Source organism: Ambystoma mexicanum, chromosome 14 (genome assembly GCF_040938575.1).
Source record: "Ambystoma mexicanum isolate Mex_15411 chromosome 14, UKY_AmexF1_1, whole genome shotgun sequence".
Lineage (NCBI taxonomy): Eukaryota > Metazoa > Chordata > Amphibia > Caudata > Ambystomatidae > Ambystoma > Ambystoma mexicanum.
Window position 1 is genome coordinate 336,971,463 of NC_090940.1, and position 27,965 is coordinate 336,999,427.

A 27,965-nucleotide genomic window follows, 5' to 3' on the forward strand; every position below is an offset into this window, starting at 1 on the left:
CTGAATCAAGAGTGCCACTGTAGTAAGCTAGTGGCTTGTGGTCCATTGAGGTTTTTGTGTTAGCACTGTAGTCATCAGTGTCCCATTTGAATGGGAGCACAGGAAAAATTCCCGTTCATAATCTGGCGTGGCTAGGACTGGAGCTGTACATATGAGCTCTTTTATGATTGTGAAGGCTGTGTGCATTTCAGGGGTCCAAGTGATTGGTACCTTGTCTTTTTGGGCTTTTTTCAAATCTTGCAGCAGTGGCCGTGTGTAGGCAGCGTAGTCCAATATCCACGCTCTGCAGTAATTACAGATCCCGAGGAACTTCTGCATGTTCTTAACAGTATGGGGTCTGGCTGAGGCACGAACGTTTGCTGCACTGTCAGGTATTATTCTTTTACTGTCTTTTGAGATCACTCGGCCCAAGTACAGGACCTCAGTCACACAATACTGTAGCTTGTTTTAAGGGCACAACAGAGTCTCTACGGCATGCTTCCTCCCACTCCCCACACAAAAGAAGGTCATCAACGTATTGTATTGTTGTGCTTTAACACTAATATTGCAGAGGTCTTCGTGCAGTATCCTGTTGAAAATACTTGGGCTTTCACAGTATCCCTGGGGCAATATGCGATGCTCGTATCGTTTCCCCGCTAGTGTAGAGACTGTGAGGTATTGGGAATCTGGATCCAGTGGCACTGAGAAGAAGGCATTCTTCAAGTACAGTCGGTGAAGTGCGTGGCCTGCTTCGGGATGCTGTACAAAATGGACACCGGATTTGGCACAAGAGGGAACTCTTTTTGGACAACATCGTTAAGAGGGCAGAGGTCTTGGATCATATGCCATGCCCCCTTTCCCTTTTTTGATGGGGTACACTGCCGTGTTACATGGGGAGTTAGACGGAACAATGATGCCCTGTTGCAATAATGCACATAGCGTGTCTTTTATTCCTTCCTCCATCTCCCTTGACAAGGGGTACTGTCTAACTCTGGTTAGCACTGCTCCTGGCTTAAGTTTTATTTTTATGGTGGTCACTTCGTTCAGTAATCCTGCATCATGGGGGTTTGTGGTCTACAAATATGGCGGTGCTTGCTGCAAGTCTGCGTCACAGAAAGATGGCGGTGCACAGACAGCGGCCATGACAGGGTTGGTCACACTCCTGTTTGGTATCATAATATCACAGGGCATGCATATCCCCATTATAATCTCCCCATCACTGTTGCTATCAGTGAACAGCTCCTCATCAGTCAATTCACGCAGTAGTATGTTTGGATCAATGCACAACACTGTTCCCCATTTGCACCCATGCGTGTCCAGGCCAATTGCCACAATACGCTTTGCTGACGCCTGTACCCCTTGCAGATCAAGAGAGAGAACAGTACCTGGCACTATCTCAGGGGTGGCCACTGAGCGTAAGACAAAATCTGAGGGTACTCTCCAGCGATTTCTGGCACTAATCTGGCTAACACTTGTATGCCATATATAAACATGTCTCCATTAGTGGGTATTCCTCATACTGCTATTTCGTTGGCTATTGTGTGTACTGCTAGCATTGCCCGGAGCGGGCACATCCCTGGGGTAGAGCATACAATCCCTTTGTCTGTGAATGCTATGGTCATATTTAATCTACTGAGCAAATCTCATCCTAACAAATTTATAGGTGAGTTTTCATGGTACAGCAGGGGTGCTCGCAGTTTTTTCCCAAATTTTGACGCACAAATCTTCTGTGTAAGAGAATCCCTGCACCTTGAGATTTTTTCCAGATAATGGAAATTGCCTTGACATAGACATGATTTCTCCGCCCCAGAGTCCACCATAAAGATGAACAGCTTGTTTCTTATCTCTGCCCCCACCAATGGTTCCTCGTCTGAGCGTAAGGTAGTAGATAGGACTGGACACGCAAGGGCTGTCTGTGGGCTGTCCTAATCTGGATGAGTGTTTGTTCTGGGGCAAAAGAAAACATTTTCTCCCAGTACACATTTTCCCTGACAGAGTGCAGGTGCGCCGATTGCGGTGGTAACAAATGGGTTCACGTGTGTGTTTATAATTTGGGTTTGGCGGGTCGGGCGAGTCTGCGTGCAGTCAGGGGGGTTCTTGAGGGTATTGTATCCTGGGATCGGTCGGCTATCTGGCTGTCCGTCTGGTTCATAATTTCCAATGGGTAGGCCATTTGGGCTGCCTGGGTGTGGGTGTCCGTACAGCGGGAGATTACAAAATGTCCCCATCTCCTGCACAACTAACATGGCCCCGGAACACCCCCTCCTTGTCCTTGTCCTCCATATCCCCCTCCTCCTCCTCTTTGGCCCCAATACCCACCTCATCCCCACGCGGGTCTGCCTTGCCATTGGGGTCCCATGTACTGCTCTTCTCCATTCCACTGTCCATGTCTGTTGTCTGGCCAAGTTCTAGCCATGCTGGCTTGGATAGCCACCACCCTTCCTCCTTCTTCCCCTTGCTGCTCTGGGATGGTGTGGCTGTTACTGTCGCAACCTTCACTAACTTACTCTGAACTAGCTTTGCTTCTTCAGCTAATCTTCTCTGGGCTGTTTCTTTTTCTCTTTCTTTGATCCTCCTGTAATGGTGTACAATAATACTCTGAATTTCAGGCCATCCTTTGGCTTCTATCCCAGCTATTCTATCAAGGGCATTCTGTACCTCTTTCAGGAGGCCTTGTTTAATGAGAAAGATAAATAGGGAGGTGGATTGGTCCCAGGCCATGCCCGTATCCACCCGCCACATCTCCTGCACCCAGAGAATGAATTGCGCAGCATCTTCCTCATCCCCCATAGTGCACTGCATTATAGAATGTAAAATCGGGGGTGTCCGGGAAGGTCCTCCGAAATGCATCCGACACTTGTGCTCTCATATTGTTGAAAGACACCCCATCATACAGGTCATTACCCATTGTTACTCCGGGAACCCCGCCTTCACCCACACTGAGTCTGCTTGATCTCCCACTGCTGATACCAAGAGGCTGTTAATGTCTCTTATTGCCCGGGGGACCCTTGCCGTGTTTTTCCCAAATGCATACATATCCATTTTACCACACCCATGGAAAGTGGGGGAGGGCCTTAAGGAGATTATTCTTATCCATCAGTGCCCAAGGCACATAGTGGGGCCGTCCCACTCCTTTATGAATGAGGGGCATTTGGAATTTCACATTTGTCATTCCCCTACTCACCTTCATTCCCTTCGTCTTTGCTAATGCTATTCTTCCCATCCTGTTTTGCAACCTTCCCTCCCTTCCTTCTTCCTCCTCTGTCACCCGTGGGGGAGCCTACTGGGCTTGTGGTATCCCAACTACTGCCCCTTCGTCGGACTCATCAAAGTCACTCCAAAATTCCTCCTCACAATCTGAGGCCACGGTATCATACCCTGCACTGTCTTTCTTCCCCTCACGTTATACCTGGACGTTTTTTATGGGTGCGCTGTCTATTCTAAGGAGGAATTCTTCTGATTTCCATTCATCCTCAGGAAAGAGGGAAGAGTTTTTTGATGGCGGTGGCACCAGGGGCTGCCCTTCCCAGATAATGATAGTGTGCCCTTGCACAAGGACCGCAATCGGGTCAGTTCTACCTGGGTGGATGTTAGTACCCTTTCAAAATCTTTAGTAGTCGGACCTGTGGGGGCAGGAGTAATCGTTAGTTGAATGGAGGGAGGGGGTGGTGCAGTGAGTGGTGTGGTTGGTGTACTTGCACCTGGTACATATACTGGGTCTGCGTATCCCTCTGCGGTCTTGTTAGTAAGGGGTTAATACTTTTGGTCTCTTCGGCCCCCTTCTCCTTTTCTCCCTGCCCTTCATGTGACATTGCCTGGGCCCCTTTCTATTTTTCCTTGGTATTTGTAGCCCGGCATTTCTTCGAACATCCTCCACAAATCTAATACCTCACGTCTATTTTGGAACTGTTTTCCCTTATATTTTGCCATCAAATGGGTTGCCAGGTGTTCTAATTTATCTTTATCAAAAGTCCCTTCTTATGGCCATGCATGAGGCAATCCCTCTCCCTTTGTTTCTGCTACCCACTGCCCAGGGTACTTTTTAATCTGGTCAGTGTATAGGGGGAGATGCATACATATATGTAACAGTGGGGTATCCATCCCCATTTTTCACAGGGCCCCTTTCCCACCACTTTTTCTTTTAGATTTTCAAATATTAATCTGTGACTTAGTTAACAACTTTCTAACTTCTTCCAATTTTTGAACGTCACTGACACATTTTTCTGACTTAATACACTAAACATATTATGATATGTTCAACAATTCACAAAACAAACCAACACAAAGACCAACGACATGGAACAAAGAACATAAACCTAGATATATCCCTTAGTATCCAAATCCCCTTTTTTCTGGAGCACAACCCTATATTCATTCACTCAGCATTCTTATCACTTCTTCCCCCACTGGGCTTACCTCCACAAATTTTATAGAAAATAATACTCCTGAATGAGAAATAACAGCTACTAATTCCGAGCCCACGTCTTATATGAGGCTCCTACTATTTTCCCTTTTCTCACTTATTTCCTGCACTGGTCGGGACAGTGCTCTGCAGCGCCGCCTTCTAAGCCCTCTCGAAGCTAGGTTCCCGTATCTCCTCTCTCTTGTCACCTTTATTCCTCTTTATACACAAAACCTAATGGCCATGAAAAAGAAAGAGTGCTTTGTGTTCCCACAATCACTCCATTCATTCATACCCAACCCCTACTCGTCCCCTTAAATCAATCTGCTCCAATCTTCCCACTTCCCCCTTTTGTTTATCCCATTGCAATCAATACTCATGTGTCCGTGTTCTTCCAAAAGCCTCAGTTCGTAGTCTATCCACAAGGGTTGGGCCTCCCCCGTCGTGGCCCCACCTGGCTCCAGCGAGCAGTTGGGTATTCACAAAGCCGGGACCCACACAACCTTCTCTTTTGCGTACGCGTTTGAGGACTGCCAGCCATAGGTGGGAGGCAGGCCTACCGGGGAAGCCCTGGATCTCGCTGCAATTATGGGGGTGTCTCAAGGACTATCACGCAAGAGGGATCACCAAATGTAGGCTACCTTCCTCCTATAACGTTCTATTCCATAGACCAAATAATGGACACACCCCGCTAGGGAATGAGACCAGGAGATGGATTCCAAGTAAAACCAAAATTTATATAAGGTAAGTTGTGCACGCAGAGAACTCTGCTGCCCGGAGAGCACTCTGCCAGACATTACAGGGACAGCATATTATAAAACAAAAACACGTCACTAGTGACGTGAGACTATAGGTACAAAACTGATACATTATAGATCCATAGATAGTGATTGTGTTGGATTGGCTGTTGTTCAGGTGTCAGTCTGCTGGCATGTGGGTCAGCTGGGCTCATCTCCGTGGTGAAGGTCAAGCTGGCGGAGCACTGTGTTCCCTGACTGTCTAAGCTAAAACAATGGAGACTCATGACATAAGACAAATGGTAACCATAAACGTTTGGCATTAATGGTGGTAGCTTCAAAGCTCCCAAGCAGATATACTGACATTCAAACCCTTATACCCAGGCATCCATACAATACAGCGCCCCCTGAACCAGGTGCCAGCCCTGTAGGTTTTTGATCTACCTGATGCCTCATGACACTTGTGGGCATGTGTTTAGGTTTGAGGAAAATACATTGGCACATAGTATTAGGGCTCCGGTGGGTGTTCAATCTGTTCACTACAAAGGTGTCAGATGTCTATCTATATGAAAGGGTGGAGGGGCATGGGCTCAGTGGACTGTTGTCTGGCGAGGTGCGTGTCGAGGGAGCACAGGCAGTTAGTGCAGACGGATGGGCACAGGAGCATGGGCCTGCTCTGGTCACACACAGGGCAGTGAGCTCATCTGGTGAGAAAGAAAGGATACTGAGTATTCACAACAATGCATGGCTGGACTTCCATTAGAAAAGAGCTTGTGCGAAGCTGACAGAGAGGTGGATGGGGCAGAGCTCTTGGTGCGAGGCACTGGGCATGGGAGAGGCAGCATTTAGAGATCATTGTTGGGCCTTTTTGCTAATATTTAGCATGGAGCATACAAGGAAACAGTGGGGACGTCTCCTCCCTATGGCACACACAGGATCCATTTCGCAAGGGAATGACGAGGTGGGCAGGATAGACCACCTCTCCCCCAACACGTTTAATACTATTAAATGAAGATCCCTTGACATGAACTTGCTTCTTTCTCACATTCATGTATCTTCTTGAGCAGATAACCAGGTTAATTGTGGCCCCCACGCTTGACACTGTGCCAGCCAGCCTTTCTTGAATTCTCTATCACCATCAGCTATTTTATTCAACTGCACCACACTTCAAGCCCTTTCCAGTCATAATGTTCAAATTTGCTAAAGTGTGTTGTGGAAAATCCAAATTCTATACATTCCTATTACTATACATTGGCGCATCGCCTGCAGTCTATTTACTATGTAGCCAGCCTCATGATTACTTCGTCTGCTTGCGTTACTGCATCTGTACAATTGTAAAATGACTTTGTATTATCTTCAGCGGTTCTTTGCATGAGCAATCATCATTTTGCTCCCAAAATGTTGCTTTACTTTGATACTTCGTCCTCAGATTCCCCTATATTCTTTCTTCATTGACATCTCTTTTGGGTGCATGAGTTCTACTTCACATGACATCACCAGTCTTCTTTCTCATTCATTTTGACACTTCTTCCGGGACTTCTTCCAGAAGACCGTTATTTCTTTGTGCATGCAATTAGGGTTTTCTCAATAGATTTGTCTCCAGAATTCTTTGCGGTATGGGTAACCTCACTGGTACTGCACATGTCACAATTTTCGGTTCCCAACATACAGGCAACATGGGGCTGAACTTCCGGCAGAGGTACTTGGCTCCTCCTCAACAATTAGTTTTCAAAACACTGAAGCGCCTCGCAAGCGAAAAACAAACTATTATTCCCCGGTCTAACGGGCCTGGGGTACTAATCACAATAAGCCCATCGTAGTCAGGGCATTACCGCGTTGTAACTATAGGCCCCATGGTTTTATCTGATGATGTAATACCCCCCATCGAGGGGCTTATTGCTTAATTATGTTCACTGGTAAGATGTCCAGGGTGCAGCCCTTCTCTGCAGTTTGGGCCCTAAAATAATCCCTCGACTTTGTTAGGGTGATTGAATACATTTTTCTCATGGAGATGAATTTGAAATACTGCTCCACATAAATACTGCACTAAGTATCATATTAATAGATATCTGGACCATAAAGATACCAAAATAAGAATGAGAGATGGATTAATTAATCTTGCATTCCTGGTTTTACTGAAAGCCGTCGACCATCAGCTAGCAGATCACAGAACTGTTTTGAAGTCAATGATAGGTGAGCAGTTTGAAATGTGGCTCATTTTGATTCCTCAAATTCTTCCTTTTCAGTCTGAGTTAAAATATTTTTCTTTTTCCTTGCTTCTATAAATGAATTCCTAGGACCACTAAATTCTAATCCATGGTAAATAGTAATTTCTTGAAGAGAAAAGATGATTTTAAAATGTACATGACATCCATCCCTCCTAACAGCCATTGCCCAAGAAACAATAATACATTTCTACGTTGCCAGCACGTTTATCCCAATATAATGAGGTGTGCGTTTGTAGCCATGCTCTCTACTCAGAACATACACTTCTGAGCAATACTCTTCCCAAACCATTTACAAACAGATGCTGCCCTTAAAGAAAAAGGTTCAAACACTGTTTAACAGGTGCTCCAAAGAAAAGTGTTTATTTGATTTAAGTTGTTAGAATATCTGTTCTTTTCACAGATGAAATTAAACAAAAGGATAATTGTCACATGTTAAACCCTCATCACGTGTTTCCCCACTTATGATGCAGTGTTTCTTCAGGAGGTAAGTTGTGACTGCAAAAAATATATACATAGCATTGTGAACAAGAATAAAGAATACAGTTTTCTAAAATGATTGTGATAGGTTCTTAACCAACAACATAATTTCAATGTACACGTTCATTTTTTGATAATTTCATTTTACCTTAAGATTTCAATTTTGTTCGACGTCACATGTCTAATAAACCTATTTATTTATGATGATTCAAAAATAAATGATCTAAAGTAGGTCACTAAACCAGGGGAGTCATGACTAAGGCAATAGAACCTGAGGAAGGGGGCATTACTGGTAGGGTAATGACCCTGTGGTGATAGAAGCCTGAGCAAAGTGAGGGCTTAAACATAGCCCCACAGGCATTACCGACCGGTAATGCCCCTCCTCCGAGGGTTCTCGTTTGTACAGGGGTACTAATAGTAATTTTACTCGACTTGACAAACAGCATGTAAACAGTTTGTCAATTCGAGCAAAAGAAGCACAAAGAAATGGCTGCCATAGATTGGGGAGAAGGGACTACACGTAGTCCCATCTCCCTTTACATGGTGGGCAGTCGTTGAAAGGGAAGGACTCAGCGAAGCACGGAATGGGGCACATAATCCTTGTGGGCCTGGAAACGACCTGATTATCCCTCACCAGGTACTAATAATAATTTCTTCCGAATGTTGGTCCTGTGTGTTCCAAACAACAATGATTTATTTATGCACATACTGCCAATTTGAACTGTTTTCCCTGCTCTGGAGGATATTCTCCTTGTGGTTCAAAGAAATAGAGGTATTAGATGAATACAAACATGATGAGCATTTCATGGCAGGGTAGCCATTTGGAAGGTGCACAGATGATAACCAATGGTATGCGTTTGATGAAAAAAGTTGTATTCTCATAATACTAAAGAAAATAGCAGGATGCTTTCTCTACATTTTTGAATTCCAGGAAGTGAGCCACGAGGCCTGACTTGAATGTTCAATTAGTGACCTTGTCTTTGTATGCAGGTTGAATTTTTTTCAGATAGCAACCCATCTTTGATGTAAACAGGGGTTCTGGCCTCCTGTGGTCATGGGGCATTCATGTATCTGAAGGTCTCCTCGGAGAGGTCTAAGGATTCAGTGAATTTCTTCAGCACTCTTTCACTCTCATAGAGCCTGAGGGATGGGCTTGTTGTGCTCGCTGTATGCTGACCACCCCCCTGCTCTAGGGCACTGATCCCTGGGACACCCCCTTTCTCACCATACCTGTCATAACCTCCCTCCCCCTCAGTGAAATGGCACAACCTCTTACCTTCTCCCATTGATCCTAAATTCTGCTCTAGATAGAACTGATCTACTGAGACTTTCACCAAAAGGCTGCACTTACAACAATTATTTTATGACTATTAATGCCCAGCCAAAGCTGGTAATCATTTAATGACCCCAGAAGGATGAAAGTCTCAGTTGGCCTTCAGATCTCACACAGATAACATCACTGAGCACTCAACCTGTTGAGCTATCTTACTGTCTGGTGATTCCTCTTGCACATTCCCAATCTCCCTCTTCCAAATGGTTCCAAATCTCCTTTGGAACTCCGGAAGACTCTCCCTCCCAGCTGCACCTCGCTCCTCCTGCTTTCCTCTCAGTACTCTGAATTTGCGCTTCTCTGAATCAAACTGGTTCCTCCAACTCCTACTTAAACTTCCTAGACTATTATAGTATTATCTCTTCTTCCCTTCATTGTTGCTTAAGGTGATGGATGTTACCTTTGCATTAGGGTTTGTGCTGCTCTGTAATTGGGGGTAACACCTTATCTATACTGCTGTGACACCCAGGAAACACCTCGAAGTCTACTGCTAAGTCTCTGTGTTGTACCCAAATACCCTAATGAGATTGTCAGGAGGCACAGGAAACCCCCCAAAGGCATGGGTTTATAATGAGAACCACCACTTGTTGTGTGCTTTTGCCTTGCACTCTTAATTTTCCCTGTGGAACTAAACAGTCACATATATGTGTATGCCTCTCTTTCAACCCTTACTTAGTATTCCACCCAGATGTTCGAATTACTTTTAAAAGGTAGGGTATTCTCTTGTCTATGTTGGAAATAGCTAAGGTGTCTGCTATGAGTGAAGTCCTTCTCTGCATGGAGAATATAGAGTTAGGGCAAGAGATTTCCTTCACTCACTAGATTCTCTGTGTTATTGCGTTTCTTGACCCGCTTAGATCTCTTGAGGGCCAGCCGCCATTTCTTTGTACTCCACTGAGATCATCTTTCTGGGGTCATCAACAACCTCTAAAGTCTTAGCACTGAGTGGTGCCACAGGGCTCTCATTCTGCTTAATAGTCATAAATGTATGCAAAGCCATTGAGTTTCGTGTGTATGTAAATCCAATTCACAATGATTCAATTGTAGGTAAAGCTAAAGCGTAATCTAAGTAATGTTCCCATGTATATGATTTATACTTAAATTCATAAACTTTTATTGCTTTCATACATTCTCTGATCGATTACCTTTTAGCACTGTGTTATTTTCTTCTGTTGCAGTTCACAGATAGTGTCAAAGATGTAGAATCCTTGTCGCGGAAGCAACACCGAAGGCATAGAGCTGTGCGCTGGAGTGGAGGTGGTAGTTCGCCAGACGAAGCAGCTCCCGGTGAGGTAATTGTTGTGTTCATTTGGCAGGAACAACAAGCTTGGTGTTTTGGGGCATAACCTTTTATAGGGTCGAGTCAATGATGATGGCAGTGAAGCCTATGTTCCCAATAGACCTTAATATCTCACAAGATTTTTTAGAACTACAGGAATTTGAAGGCTTCATGGACTATGCAGTGCTTGCTTGCTTGCAATGCCTTTTTATACATCTATGGAGCACACAGTCCATGAGCCATTGGGGATCCACTAGAACCAGAACCTGAACACTTTTTGAGAACAGAGGGTTTGGTCCCAAGCACTGACCTGTAGGTTCTGACATTCAACCTTTGGTTGGTGGTCCATTTGGTTGGAGTGAGTGTAGCCTGAGGTTTTCTTGGAAGACTCCACAGAAATAAAAATGCAGTGTAAAGGATGTAAAACAGCAGTTTCTTAATTGCAATGCAATACGGCTAGGAGGTCAAGGGATGAGGAAACCAAAACCCAAAAGATCCTCGATCCGCCCACATTGGGTCTCAACATTTATAGATAAAAACCACTAAATTAGCATATATATTAGTAAATGAAACAATTCAGGTTATCCTGTTAGAACACACCCCTGATGTTCTACTGGCTGCTGCCTAGATTTCACCTAAATAGCTGATATCATAAGTTTAACCCCTTGTGACGTTTAAGAACAACCCCTAGGAAATGAACTAACTTGTCACATGTCATTCTAACAATATCATTATGCAGATGAACCAATCACAATTAGTGGGATAGCCTAAATCAGCAACTTGTGACAACATTTAAATGACACTTCTAGCTCCTGCTCACATGGCATCAGCTATTTCATAACCTAGATGGTTCTCATGTCTTGCTGTTCCTCACAGTCACATATTTCTGCAACTATCGCATTGAAATATTAGATTTGTATTCTGTGGGAAAAACTTTGGACGGAAACTGTGCATTCTAGGGTTGAGAAACGGTCCTTCTAAGCGCACATTGATGGTTCTCCGATATTAGGCAACCATCTCACATGTGAAGGTGCTGAAATCCAGGGAAAGAGGTGGGGTATCCAAATGTTATGTAGCCTGTAATGTCTGGATGGTTCTAACAGGAAATTATGCCGAATTTGGTGCAGATTGGTGAAACGATGTTGAATTGTATGCGGAACAATGGTTTGCCATGCCACAAACCTACAAACAAATCTCGACTTATTCTGAAATCTGGGGAACAGTATGTAGGGTCCTAACAGGTAACTATTTAAAATCTGGTGCAGATTGGTGAAATGGAGTGGAATTGTATAAGGAACAAAGCTTCGCCAAGTCACAAACCCACAAACAAATTTTGGCTTTTGCTTAAATCCGTGGCTTGAGTTGGGGTGTCCAAATGTCATGTAGCAATTATTGTCTGGAGGGTCCTAACAGGTAACTATGCATAATTTGGTGCAGAATGGCGAAACTCTGTGGAATTGTATAAGGAACACGGCTTCTCCAAAGCCACAAACCCACACATTTTTCACTTTTCTAAATATAGAAAGACATCAGAGGTGACATGACAACAAATATAAAGCAAAACAAAGAGGTGATGGCTGGAAGGTTTAGAATTAATCTTAACCACTGGCATTGCTCTGGACAACCCTCCAGACCATTGTTCTTCACCTGCCAAGCCATTACAGAAGGGGAAAGACCATATGCAAATCAGGCTTGGTCCCACCCCTAAAAGGGACAGTCCAGCCCGAACTGCTAGGTCACATCCCTTCTGCACGAGACCACAAGCAAACCCAAACATGTTTCGGACTTGTTGGACCTCATCAGTGAGGAGGAGCTTGGGTCTCTAGGCCCAGCAGGCACGGGACCCACGTCTGGGCATACCCATCCCACTCGGGGTGACAAAGCAAAAACAAAGAGGTGATGGCTGGAAGGTTTAGAATGAATCTTAACCACTGGCATTGCTCTGGGCAACCCTCCAGACCATTGTTCTTCGCCTGCCAAGCCGTGGGTCCCTTGCTCGCTGCGCCATAGGAAACCAAGCTGCACCGCACTGAGGAGGCCCAACAAGGCCGAAACATGTCTGGGGTTTCTTGTGTTTCTGTGCAGAGGGGACCTGGCCTGGCAGTTCGGGCTGGGCTGCTACCATTGGTGGCAGTACCTGACTGATTTGCATATGGCTGGACCACTTTTGCAATGGCAAAGACAGGCTAGAAAACGGTGGTGTGGAAGGTTGCCCAGAGCAATGCCAGTGGTACAGATTCATTCAAAACCTTCCACCCATCACTTTTGTGGTCACAGTTTGTCTCACTATGTGAGAGAGCGTATGCCCAGACGTGGGTCCCTTGCTCACTGCGCCATAGGGAACCAAGCTGCACCTCACTGAGGAGGCCCAACAAGGCCGAAACATGTCTGGGGTTGCTTGTGTTTCCGTGCAGCGGGGATCTGGTTTAGCAGTTCGGGCTGGGCTGCTACCATTGGTGGCAGTACCTGAATAATTTGCATATTGCTGGACCCCGTTTGCAACGGCGCAGATGGGCTTAAAAAAAGTGGCGTGGAAGGTTGCCCAAAGCAATGCCAGTGGTACAGATTCATTCAAAACCTTCCACCCATCACTTTTGTGGTCACATGACAACAAATATTACATGTTATATGCACATTCCTGGCCTGTGATTGGGGATCATCATTTGCACCATATGTGAATCTATGACCCCCTTCATATTTTTCAACCAATCCCTGTGTGAGATGTGACAGTGTAACAACAAAATGATAACTTTTACATCCTTTCCCAAAAATCTCATTGGTTGGCACCGTTTTACCATTCCCATCATTGTGAACTGTTCATCACCAGTTCAATATTTCAACTCCTCTTTGGAAACACTGCTTGATTCCCTTCCTTTCTCCTGGTTTGTGCATGATTTAATTTGCTCTACAGTTCACCTTTCAAGCTACGGGCTTAGGTGTTCATAAACTCAATTCCCTTACAATCATATGAACATGTGCACTTGTAAATGCACACGAAAATAATATCATGTATGTGCTGTTAGAAATGTTTTCATGAGATTCATTGATACTTAACCAACCCTATTCTATTTGCAATGCTGTTTTGTATAGTTTCTATCATAGTAATTGGATCCCTTTCAATTAGGTTTTTCCTACAGAGGGCAGTGTTGTTTCTAGACCATTCTCCCTCAGCATGCATGCTCTTCACTGCACATTGTCTGATTCCTACCAACGTGTCACTTCACTGTGATACATTTTGATGTACTGGCTAAGAACATAAGTTGTTATATGTTCTTTGGACACAGGCTTGGGAACTAAGCTAAGCTGGTGTGTCTCAACACATCTGTGTACAGTGTCTGTTCTTAACTCAGGGGGTTGTTATAGCTTTTGGTGTTGTTACATGACCTAACTACTGAAATTCAGGCTTGAAAATGCGTTCATCCCCACCTTGCCCTGACCAATCACTGTGTGGCATTCAATCTTGCTATGCAAAGTGACAGTGTTTGTATGTGTACTTCTTTCAAAAATCCTGACTGATATATTTTGCTAATTCATGCTGACTTCTAACCTTCAGGCCTACTTATGTGTTCAATTACCATACTTGCTAAAGACTTGTGGTTATGTTCAGGCATAAGGTTTGTGCTTCATGGCTTATTTGCCTCTCAGGAATACTGCTTACTGAAGCATGGTTACTAAGGAAATTTTGGGCCTACAGGGAATTCTACATGTATGTGGATGCTTTCTTTGTAACCTTGTGCTTTAGAGTGCTTTAGAGTAACTTGCCAAGCTCGTATTTATGTGCACGTGGAGGGCATTGGAAATATACCCCAACATTCCCCCCTTTTGTCCCATTAGCGACATATTTCTCCACATAGTCTCTATCCTGCTCATCTTGTTCTTGTTGCCAATCATATATGCTCTTGGGCACCCAAATTTTGCATACATTTCTTAAATCTTCTCCCCATCTGCCATAATCCCATGGGTTGCATCATAAGAAATGTCATTCCCCATCTGCAGTGGAGTCTATGTAACATGCTAAGTAATTTTCTGGGTCGGGGTAGTAACCAAAGAGTGCCCTCTGGGCCTATGTGGTGATCAATTGGAACCATTATTATTTCTCTTACTGTTGGTTATGGATCAGTTTGAAGCTTTCATCTTTCACTGCCTATCATAACTGCAATAGGGTTATGTTTATTTCTGGTAAACACACCAGAATATTATCAAGAAAATAAGGATAGGAAATAAGACTCAACATGTATTTACGAGCCATTGAGGCATCCAGGAAGTTAGTACCGATGACTGATTTGAATGGTCAACCTTGCTGCTTCCATGTCTATTTGCAATTATGCCATCTGTTTTATTGCAATGGTTAGGGTGCCATTGTCTGCAGCATTAGGAGGTTCGTAGGTGAAGCAGCAGTCGCTGATTCTTATATGCACCACCTTTCATTGCTGTGATAAGATTGAGCACCATTCTATTTTGGAGTGCCATAAGTCTCAAGGCACAGAGCGCTTATCTGATTGCACTGTCCATGTTCTGTAGTGTTCGAACAATTCCATCGAGTTCCAGCGGACTATCTGTATCCACTTGGCATTTGCAGCTGTTTGTATTTCAGGAGCCAGCCATGAGGCGAAGAGCACCTCAGTTCTGGAGAGAAGTATGTATTGGTAACTGACTGGATCCAATCCTTTCTAAATAACCGCACAATGAGAGTCTTCTCCCTACTAGCAGCAGCTGACCCAACGCCCATCCCCTGTTGTGTGCCTCAGGGATCATGCGTCTCCCCGACATTGTACAACATATTCACAAAGCCCCTTTTTGATGATCTAGATGGTCTGGGTATCACCTACACTAATCATGCCGATGATACCCAGATACTTATCCCGTTGACGGGGGATTATGACAAGGATTTGGCCTTCGTCAATAGAGTGTACCTCATCATCCAGGCATGGATGGCCCCACACGGTCTATGCCTGAATGATGACAAAACAGAACTCCTCATTCTAGGGTCCTCACAAAACCTTAGAAAACTAGACCAAAACTACTCCTCTTTCGTAATTGACAACAATAAGATTACGGTAGCCAAGAAGGTCAAAACCCTCGGCTTCTACCTAGACTCCACTCTCACCTTCAAAAAACAAGTTAATGCTATGGCTTCCGCCACATCCTACACATGCGAACTCATCAGAGCAGCTAAACCTTTTCTCTCTCCATCCAACTGCATCACCCTAGCCAGGGCGCTGATCCTGTCCAAGCTGGACTATTGAAACGCACTATATGTAGGCTGCAACAAATATATTACTAACAAAATACAGATCCTTCAAAATAACGCCCTAAGAGCAGCCCTCAGTATCCCAAAGAAAGCCCACATTTCTGATTCTAGAAGATCCGTCAACTGGCTATCCACTAAAGACAAAATATTCCTCAAATCGGTTTCCCTGACTCACAAATGCCTCCACCAAGCAGCCCCTCAATAACTTATCACTAGATTCACCAGACCAACTTCCTCTCGCCCCTCTAGAATGGCCAATTCCAATCTCCTCCTGGTGCCTAGGTTTAAACGTACAATGTCTGGAGGGAACAGCTTTCCTGTTAAAGCAGCACAATTCTGGAACTCCCTTCCACCTCCTTGCGGGAGGACCTCCCCTACTGCCAATTCAGATCTAAGACCATCCATTGGCTCAAGGCTCACGACACATAACGACCGCTTGCTCTCTTGCTGCCCTGCTGCTCCACACCACTACGATTGTAAATATGTACATTTTGGTTGTCAACTGCTCGGCGTAGATACTTTCATGAGACAACCAGCATCTTGTATATAGTATTGCTTATATTGTATATCGCTGTAACTTATGCCTCTTCAGCGTGCATTGTTTCTTTTTGACACGTCCAGCACTGTAACCACAGCTGGACCTCATTCCTCTGTATGTAACCAAGCTTTGCAATCCTCTTGATGCCTCTGTGCCTTGCTACCGCTGGACTAGATGCGCAATATAAATAAATAAATACAAATACAAATTGTGGTTGTATGCTCTCCAGGGCATCGTCTGCTTCCTTCGAGAAGTAGTTTGACCTTCTCCTTCTTCTTGTTCTTTGTGAGTTAGTTTGTCCTTTTGGTGTCGGGGCACTGCCGGGGATTGGGACTGTCTCTTGGGCAGTTCTACATGACTTTCTGGGGCCAATAATGCAGGGGCATGTAGGCTCACCAAAGAGCATAAACCATTCCAGGAAGGAGGCAAGTGCTACTATGCCTTTGTGCTTTACTGCCACAGGAAGTCATGATCTTGGCAGTCCCAGGTTTAAGGCTAGCATCACATAGGTGCAATTGCAGTTATTATTAGACCCAACTGGCAAGCTTCCTTTACCCCTAAAAAAAACAAAGTTTGAGTGAGTTTCTGTACTTTTACAGGTTATTCATGTTGTTGCAGACTGGTCAATTTATTCACATGTAATGCTCATATATTTCTACAACTTTTATCTGTTTCCTTATTTCTTATTCTGTAAATCGATTAGTCCCGCTGCATTAAATACTGCTTTCCCCTTCACCCTTTTCTTGTTCCAAAACATTGCTCCCTCTGTGACCATTTGTGGTTTTATGGGCCATTCTGCTCCTTCAGATTTTCCCATCCCTTCACTTTCATCTTTGGATCTCTTTTCCATTTTAATTTGTACTGTATGTCCCTGGAACGTCCCTTGCATTCTATACATTACTAAATGTGCCAAGCACTGTGCCTCTGATGTTGGCACTTTCTTAGATAAGAACAGTCTGGGGGTGCCAACCGCATGCAGGATAAACCCACATATGTAACATGCTTCATTCACTTGAGCCCTGCCAATAGCTTTCATGGTGTTGTACCAAACGTTGGTACCATCAGAATGATGTTAATCTAACACATTATGTATTATTAGCTTTTATATTCAGTTGTCCTTTGTGCCTGGGCACAAGGTTGTCTTTAGGAGTGGTTCCATTTCCTACTTTCATACCATTATACCTATTAACTCTAATACAGGGTCTAATTAATTCCAATAGTGCAAAGGAAAGAAAAAGTGAGAAAAATAGACAACATAGCACTATAAACACAGTCTTAACATTTCTACGATTGTTGATTTTGACTTCTTGAATATTAACTGCTGCACTAGCTCTACTGTGCCCGAAAGGCTTCATTGTTCTGATGTAATTGTTCATATTATTTTAGTTTCAACTCAGCTTTGGCTGCTGGTTCTTGGTCAAGTTCAACATCTGCTTCTTTTCAGTGCTGTGGTTCTGTGCTGGTGTCTTTGCACAGATCAGTCAGATGCACGCAGGCATTACAATTCTTTAACTTTGCTACAGTTGAGGTTGCTCTTTCCACTTTGTATGGTCCTGTGAACTTTGGTTAATTCCAACGTTGTTTATGTGGTCTAGTGTAGACTCTATCTCTGGGTTGTAGCAGTAGAGGTTCTTCTCTGGCTGTGTCTTTTTTCACTGGTAGGGCCCAATGGTGCACTTTGATGTTTACCTTGGAAAAGATTAGCTTGACAGGTTTTTGAGATATGCATTAAATTCCTCCCCCAACAAATCAGCAGTTCAGTGTGTGCCTGACTTTGTTTGTGAGGGCAAAGCCGGTGTATGTATCCTGCTCCCCGTCACCACTTCATGAGGTGACAGGTGGGGGTCCTTGCTTGGCTGGTTGCGCAGACTGAACAGTGCCTGAGGCAAGCAATAAAGTCAGCTTTTTTAAGCATGTCACAGAGCTTAGCCAACATAAGATTAAGAAAAAATGTAACTGTTCCACCACCCCATTTGCCTGCAGCTGGTAGTCTGTACACAGTTTGTGCCTGTTAGGACAGTTGTTCTGAAGTCCAACTAAGGGCTTAGTAAAACCATTCAACTGAGGCAGTACAAGACTCCACTCTCAGTATAAGGCTGTACCACTTGAGTATAGGGTAGTGTAGGTAGAGCAGCCAGGCTTATCTTAGGAGGGAGAGAGGGCAGTAGACACAGTACAAGTGAAATTGTAATACAAATGATCAAAGAAACACTGAAAAACTATATATTGTAAAAATAAAGGATTTATTTAAATACAGTTAGGCATCGATAAACCTAGGGGTAAGTACGTACTAAAACATTATTCAAAATCACAGTATAAAAACACAACACTATACTTGAAATCCACAGACCCAAGTATAGACCTTATTTGGAACACCTAACAGTAGTTCTAGGGAAGTCAAAACCTTGTTATACGCATTTAGTATATGTCAAGCCTATTCTTTGGGAGTAAAATACCAGTGATTACTTTCAGATTACATTCAGTAATACAAGGACAGTAGGCCCTTCCAATTGTATAGTGACTCTTGGAACAAATCACATAAACAGTCAACTGGACGATATACTTTTGTTGAATAGTGAAACACTTATGCTAGGTGCAGTAAAAACCTACAACTATCTTTGTCATAACACACATTTATACCAGGTAAGTCAAACCTCAGGATGTAATATACAATTACAGATGCTTTTGAAATCAGGGAACCCCAGATTGAGATAAGCAATAACTCTGGTAACCTATTTTGGATGGCACACAGCTAACACAAGGTAAGTAAAACCCACATACTTTAACTACTCAATGAAGGAGAACGTAAAACCCAATGTCACACTTTACTGAATAGTTATTCTAGGTAGGCAACAACCTAATGTAGACTTATTAAGGACAGGCTAGCAGTAAGTCAGGGGAAGCAAGACCTAGTTGGGGGACACTCATACAGTTATCCTAACAGGACTAACTTGGTGATACCAACAGATGGAGGAGACTCATACAATTACCCTACAGGAATAATCTGGTGAAACCAACACATTGCTTTTGGAAAGAGGCACAACCTACTCACAGGAGAGTAAAATACCTTCACATCTACTTTCTATTAGACTGGCAAACAGTGGCTAAGCAAGAAAAGATGTTAACCATACTTTTAAGAATAGTGCATCACACATTCAAGATCAGTAAGAACTTTTGTAACTGTTCACGCTTAGAATTACAGTTACCAACCAACTCTTTACAAGTAAGTAAAACACTTGATTTATTTTCTAGGTAGAAGTCCCAATCCCTTCAAAGTCTTTCCCTTATTCTTGGAGCATGAGTGTTCTCAGTGGCAGAAGGGTGGTCACTAGGACTAGTGACCAACATGAAGTGTTAGAATAAGTTCTTTAGTAGCAAAAGTCAGAGTTCCTTAGGAAAACTGGGCAAACAGGTGAGTACTTTACTTTTAGAGTTAGCAGAGGGTCCAGGGGCTTCTCAGAAGACACCCTAGCAAGATTCTAGCAGTGGGACTGGGTGCACTGGACGAGGTGCCTCCCAATCACAGAAAACACCCCAGGACTACACAGAAATCCCAAAAGGCTTAAGGTAAGTATATACCCAAGCCAACACAGTACCTCAGCAATGAAGAAGAGATTGCAGCAGTATAACTTCAGTGTCTGCAGCCAAGTACCTGGTCAGTGGATTCCTTGTCCTGGAGGCTGAACACAAGACCTCAGAAGGGACTTTGCAGCAGGGATCGATGCAGAAGGCGCTAGGAAAGATTTCCCTCATGGCTGAATGCGGTTCTGCAGATTTGGCGCCTTTTCAAGGAGCACAGAAAAAGATGAAAATCGTGATTGAATTCTCGTTGTTACAAAGGTCCAGCACTCTTGTGAGGGGACTTTTCAGACTAAATTCGGTGTCTCTGGAGATACACCAAGATGCCCACGAAGTTTCAGCGAGATGCGGAATTGGGAAGACCGTGCACCGCCCAGTGGCTGGAGGTCCTAGGGTATTGCGGTATTGCAAGGACGCAAGGTCACAGCAACCTGTGGGATGGCCCAAAATCCAGGTCTTCTTCAGTCTGGTGGGTCTCACTGGGCTCTGGGTTCAGGTAGTTGTTTTTTGAGACCCCAGGTTGATTGGAAGGAATGGTTGCAGCAGGCTCCGGTTATACAGCAGGCTCTCTGGTCGCTGGAAATCATCTCCACCACTTTTCCTTCGTCATCCTCTTTGGATTTCTGTTCCAGTGGTTGACATGACCTCAGCTTCCAGTATTTGTCAGGAATTACAGCACAACCTCTGCATTCTCTCCCTGCATTTTACAAGAAAAGGGTGTCTGGTTGTCCAATCAGGACAGCCAGCCCCCCACTGGGATATGACCCAGTTAAAGCAAGGCGTAAGACAAAGGATGGGGAAGGTTTGGACTCCTCCCCCACTTCCTGTGCTTACAGACTGACTGGAGCCTGGGTGCGGTGTCCAGGGGACTCCCGCCGAAGACAAAAATCACACAAAGGAATTTCACACCCTGGATGTCAGGGGAAGGAACAAGAAATGGCAAGAAACACTAAAATTGCAGAAAAAGAAGACAGGGGCTATTTTGGTTAAATGAGCACCCTTAGGTGCCTTTACTGCAGCTGTGATCACAGCCTGCGGTAAAGGTGCACCAAATTAGTAAAAGGTATCACTGCCACCAGCCATTAAAGGTAAGCTTCTCAATGTAACATAATTGTTACAGTTTTAATGTGAAAAGGGATACATTGTATCTCCCAAGCACTTCACATAAGGTGGGGTGTGCTAGTTTCACAGAATAAAATGTAAAAGGGATCCAGAGATCCTTTCTACCCTTGGGAACTGTAGTTCACTCAAGGTATGCACAAGAAAGTTAAATGGGGAGCCCCTAGGGCAACCCAGCAACAACAGGCACATATTGCCAATAAGTTGTTAAACATGATAACTTTAAAAAGACACTATGGAGAGTCTAAAAAATGACACCCATAAAAAGAGTTAAAGATTAGGTGAGTGTGGAAAAGGTTCCCACTCACTGAGGTATTAATGAAAAATATCCCACTAGAAAAGCAAAACGTTCTGGGGTTGAACCAGGAAAGGAAGATTTACCAGCTCTGTGGAAATCTTACCTAACAGTCAGTGCTTGTTACCCAGTAGCCTAGTGATTAAATCAAATAACATGTTTACAAAGTGGGGACCATTATTGGACTGCAATACTTCACAAATGCCCCATCTAGAGAACACTTCTCTCATGAAGAACCTCGCTGCAGACTTGGCATCTGCATTCACACAGGGTACTGCTTCTGGCCATTGGGCATATAGGCATACCACTACTAATACATACCTGTATGTGCTGCATCTATTCACCATGTCGATGTAATCTATGTTGAGCTCTTTGAAGGGCCTTGTAGGATGGGGCAATGTTGCCTTTAATGTCTTGTGTATGTCATGGGTGAAACTTGTGGCATGTGATGCAGCTTGCCACATTTTTGTCAAGTTGTTTGGCCAGGCTAGGCATGCACCAGCTCTCACTAATATCAGCAGGCATATTCTGCTTAGGTGAATGCATAGGAGAATGTCATTTCTCCATGACGATGTTCAGTAACTTTAGGGTCATTACTACTTTACCTGTGGGTTTTGTCTCCATATGATGTCAGTGGGTGACAGGGTACATCCTCTTTTTACCAATAATGCTTTTTCTTCTGGTGGGGTTCTTTCTTGAAACTCAATGATGTATTATTTTGATAATGCACTGTACATTTCTGGTAGTCGTTCTTGTTGTACTGCTGTAACAGGCGGTTGGCATTCCTCTGGAAAGGTCATATAAGCTGTGTTTCCACATTAATTCAAGTCTTTCCCCTTGGAGTGCACTGCACACTTCACAATTGCTACATGAAGGTATCCCTTTAATGCTTCTATAAGCTAAGTTAACAAGTTTGCATGTTGGACTTTTGACCCATATGCCCTTCTGTAACCTCTTCTCTTCCACCTGGATAATCCTTAATGTACTGTAGATGTCATGTAAGTTCAGTCTGTATAAATAGTAACATCATCATATGTTGATACCTCTAGTGCTTCTATGAGTGCTATGAAATCTGCTGCTGTGCCGAATAGTCTGAAGGTAATCTCTGTTGCATCACTATTTGAAATGATTCCTCTTGATCCTTCACATATGTTGTTACTGCTGCCCAGTGTGTCTTGGGCCACTTTCTTGGTCAATACGTGATAGCCCATCTACACAGAGCAATTCTCCTGTGTCTAGGAGGTCTTTACTCACTCTGCTACATTCATCTGGTTCTCCTTCGTATACTGCACAGTCATTGACTTTGACTTGGAGCTCAATTGGTTTGGCTATAAATGTTGCTGGGTTAACTGTGTGGCACCTTACTATGGTGATATCTGGGTTAGTCAAGATTGCAATGCTGCTGCCTTTATGTCCTCAAAAGGATTCTGATGTGTTAGAATGTGCCCAAAATGTGCTCCAATCAATTTAATAATGCCCCAATTTTGCCCCTTAAAATACACACTGTCGATGTTTTGGATTCCTCGCAACCACTTTTTGGGGAGCAACGTGACAATTAATCAGTGTGAAATATACAAAAAGGGGGTTGGGGCCTGAACCTGAGAAATCTTAAAGAGAACAGGTCATGGACCGTTCCTTTCTGGATAAACTGCTGTTTTTCCTCTCAGTGGAAATCTCTCTATTGGGACTTTCTGAACATCCAGATGTAAATGAAGGGCATTTGGAAACTCACTCTTTCATGGGAAATGACAAAAATGTAACGCTGTCTGAAGGAACCGTGGATTTGACATTACTGTTTGGACTGCTGAAAGAGGAAATATTGGTTGAATTGAGACTACAGACCACAACAATGAATGAAGTGTTGAAGGATGTGGTTGAACTCCCAGGCAACCTTCATAAGCTTTTGGGAAAACCTGAGTATTATAAAACAGGTGACATTAATCTAAACATAGTGGAACCCGAAGGGGCTGCTGTTAAGGGCATCCCGGAAAATGGTGGGTCCACAGCAATTGAAGGAACAGCTGAGGTAATCAATCTGGAAGTCCTTCCTCTTCTTTCCTCCAATCCTACAAAATGTAATTAAAAAAAATCCAAAAAATGGGAGAAAAAAAATAAGCATAAATTAGCACTGGCTCAAACTGCCATCAACAAGACATCCCACAAGTTCCTACGGGATAAGGGACTTTGGGCCTCATTACGAGTCCAGCGGTAACCGTGCCTGACATTCTGGCAGGTTACCGCCGAACTCGTATTACCATTCCGCCACCGTGATTCCCAGAATTACCAGGGCATTACGACCCCGGTGACCCTGGGTACTCCTCCGGAGGCGGAATGTGGTAAATCCCCATTCCCATTGAGTCCTATAGGACTCAATGGGAATGGGGAAGTGGAAACACCGGCACCATATCGTGATGGTGCCGATGTTTCCACATCCGCCTGGAGGCTGGTGGTTTTAAACCCGCCAGGTCAGACCTGCCGGGAATGACACCTCCCGCCTGCAGGACTCGAGATCACCCAGTATGGAAACAACGGTGGCGTCGAGTTTACCGCCACCATTATTTCCATACCGGGTGACTCGTAATGAGGCCCTTTGTGATCTCATGGACGAAAGAGGGGCAGAGGAGGATGTGCTTCTGATTTCAGATTCTGAGGTACCCAGAGGTAGTGAGTCACAATGTACAAATTCACTGCCATCTGAGGCCACAAGACCTCGCTCCAATAGGTCTACACAGTGTGAATACATTTATGGTTCTACTCGACTATCAGAAGCATTGAGAAATAAGAAAGATGTCGGAAGGATAGAGCAGCACTTAAAATCGATCGAATCTGGAGTGAATTATATATTTGATATTTTTCAAAATCATGCATCCCTATAGAGATCCACTACTCCATTTCTAAAAGGGCCAACTTTACTGAGGGAGGAGGACCTGGTTATTCCTCAAGGGTTTCAGGCTCCTGTTAATGAATTACCATCTGTTTCTGATAGGGACCTCATTAGGAATATAAATCTTCTGGAGGGAAAATCCAACTTAACCTCACCAAATCAACAATGTGAACCTCAGACTAATAGTAGTGAGATGGACCATATGCTATCCAAGGGTGTCGCCATTGGTCTAGGAAGAGGAGACCGGCTCTTATCTAGTCTGACAGGGATGCATACTCTACCAAAAAATGTTGGGCCCTCCTCAAGGAGAGCTTATCAACCAGACAGGGTCATGAATGAAGAGTCTGTGAGACAGTTATTTGATAGTTTGATGCGGCAGGATAGGTAATCTCATGAAGAGAGTTGAGTACCTCAAGAAACTCAATCCTGGGGGTCACATGCGATAGGTAATAAACTAGGGCGGGATGACACTTTTAACAGACCAACATACTATAAATTGAAGTCTCTGAAAAAATTATGGATACCACTGCACACTACAATAATGATACTCTGGTGAAAACTAAGGACAGTACTGGGGTAAATGACAAAGTGGTGGAGAGAAGAATTATTTATAAACAAGACACTTGCCTCAGAGCCCCAGAATTTCCAAATGATCCTAGCCTTGTCTTGAATTACTTATTCGACAAGGGTGTGCGCTTATGCCTAAATAGAGCTAAAATATGTTCTCTACTCTCTGATATAACTGATTTAAGCTTAATCACCTCTGCTGACATCAAGTTGGTTGATTTCATTCATCCATTTAGGTACGACTATGTAAGACTTATTATACTGTGACCATTGGTATGCTCTTTGTTGTTAAAAGAGGCAGAAACAGGGTTTTGACATTACTAGTTATCAGGATCCTACCTTGATCCTTAAGAATTTGAAGGTGCAACCTTATGCCTTCACAGAGGGGGAGACTCACAAAGAGGGGAATGCTTGTTCGTCTGATGGGCTGGTAACCAAAATAACAGAAAGCCCTGACTGTAGATGGTTGGCTCTCTACCTCTGTGATTCTATTGCACAATTGAAAACGTTAAGTCAACCCGTTCAGTTCCCAATATAGCCACCCACCAATATGCAGATGATACTCAGCTGTATGTGAGAGTAAATGGCGCACAGGACATCATTCATTTCAATGATTACCAGGTCATCCTAGTTCTTGCGTATTACTTTAGGAGCTGGGTAGGCTTTAATATACGCGGTGGAATTTTTCAATTAAGACAGTACTCTAAATAGACACCCCTGTACGTAAGAGTTGCCAGATTGACTATATTTGCTTCCAAGCTACTTTCCTTAATTTTCTTTTTTAACCACGTTTTACAGCATCCTTGGGCTTGGTTAGGCATATTATTAGCATACTTGTTCCTCCATATTTTATGGGCACCCATCATCTTACCCAGACATCCGATCCGTAAGCAAATATCAACACTCTTAAATGTAGCTATGAAAGGGTCTCCAATTGGATTGTTGTCTAATACTGAAATGTTTTCATAACTCATCATTGTCCTGCTATTAACATCTCCAGTGATGCTCTTAATATCAAATTTGAGAAATATGTATTCTATTGACACAGATTGTCGAAGGCACAATCATTTCCGCAGTATCAATGCTTCTAATCTTTGGATTTGGCTGAGGTATTTGTAGCCCCAAATTTCCACCCGATATAGAATTGTAGATTTTACTCTTGCATGATATAGGAGTAATATTGTCTCAATAGAAAGATCCATACTTTTGCCAGTGAAGTTACTAATGGCTCTAGTTGCCTTTAAATATTTACTTTTAAGTTATCTGGTATCGACCATCAGCCTAAGGTATTTGTAAGTATCTACTTATTCAAGGTTCTTACCATCTAAAGCCCAGACATGTTTTTTCAGCTGGTATGATTTTTAGCAAACACCATGATTTTGCTTTTATCAATATTTATCTTCAAGTTATTATTTTTGGCAAATTCTCATAGCGCATTCAATAGTGTCTGCAGACCATGTGGTGTGTGGTCCAGTGGGATCAGATCGTCGGCGTAAGCCAATCAGTTAAAAATAGACGCTCCTACTTTAGCTGGATAACATAAAGGACTTGACGTAGAACCTTGGAAATCTGCCAAATAAAGATTAAATAATGTTGCGGTAACTATGCAGCCCTGTTTGACTCCAAGATACGTGGCAAAGGATTTTGAGAGTTTTCCTGGGGCATCTAAACGAATTTGCACGGTAGTTTCAGAATATAATGACATCAACATTTCTAAGAGGCCAGATGGTATATGCCAATTACTAAATTTAGTCCAGAGTTTGTTTCTGTTCACTGAATCAAAAGCTGCGTTAAAGTCTATATATGCACAGTACATATTAGACTGGGGACGCTTCCAGGAGTATTCTACTGTAGTAGTTACAATCATGATATTGTCAGAGGTATTACATTTTTGTATACATCCTGTCTGATTAAATAGGAGAATCTTATTAAGGCGAATCCAATTGTTGAGTTCCGCCAACAGGACACATGCAAACATTTTTTCTGGGATATCCAGCATTGCTAGAAGACGATAATTTGCTGGATTATTCCACTCCCCTTTTTTATAAACAGGCAGGATGTTAGTTTTCTTCCACGTGGCAGGAAAAGACCCCATCCAACCAATTTCATTAAATAGAATAATCAAGGCTCGTACCCAGCCATTTGGTGAAGCTTTTAACAAATGATTACAAGCTCCATCCGGACCTGCAGCTCGAGAGTTATTTAAGCGAATGATAATCTTATATATATATCATTCACTGCATCCAGACATACCCAAGGACACTCTGGCAATGATACCCTTTCATCTGATTTTTCAAGGGTACCTAGATTGGCTTGAATATATGTTTCCCACCCCTGTTCAGTGACACAATTAATTGGAAGTTCCCTAGACTTTGAGCGCCGTATAACCTGCCAGATTTCTGTGGAGTTTTTTTGTTTAGCTAATATCGCTATTTTTTTCCATAGATCAACCTCACACAATCTTTTGTATGAAGTTAGCCAATAGCGATAAATTAGCTTAATTGTTTCTATTTGTCCATTAGTATCAAAGATTTCAAAGCCTATAGCAGGATATAATAGCAAAGCGATATCCCGACGCATTTTTATTTTTGCAGTGGCAATGTTTTTATCATAATTAACTCTTTTAGTCAATTCGAGGTTGGACCGTTCCACGGGATTTTTATAATTGCACTTTGAGCCACAAGTCTCAACAACTTGAGCAACCATAGTGGTAAATCCTAAAACAGTTTCCTCTTGAATCTCAACTTTTAACTCTAGGTTCTTTATGATATAGGCTAGAAGCAATTATTGGGCAATAATCTTGCCCTTTTCCACAGTCTTGCTGTTCCACACAATACCATTTTGAGCCATATTCAGAGTGGGATCACCATTCTTATCATACATAGCTGGCTGAGGCACTGGAACTAATGGGTTAGTGAGTACACATAAATGATAATGATAACTCTCTGCTCTTGAAACAATTCCCATGTCCATTATCGATGCTAGCCCTGCTGTATTGACAAAAAAATAGTCAATGGTTGATGCGCTTCTTCCTGCAGTGCGTGTAACACCCATTTTATCATCTCCCAGACAAAAACCATTAAGCATGGTAAATTCAGAGTTAATCCAAAGTTTACTCTGACGATTATACAACATTTTTGTTGCTGGGGCAGAAGCACTGTTCTCATTCGAACAAGTTTGGATGATCTTTATTTTAGCGTTAAAATCACCCATAAGCCACATTGGACTACTATGTGAATAGCACTTTAGGAAATGTTTCAGCAATGTGATGTGATATTTGTTTGGTATGTACACAGTTAG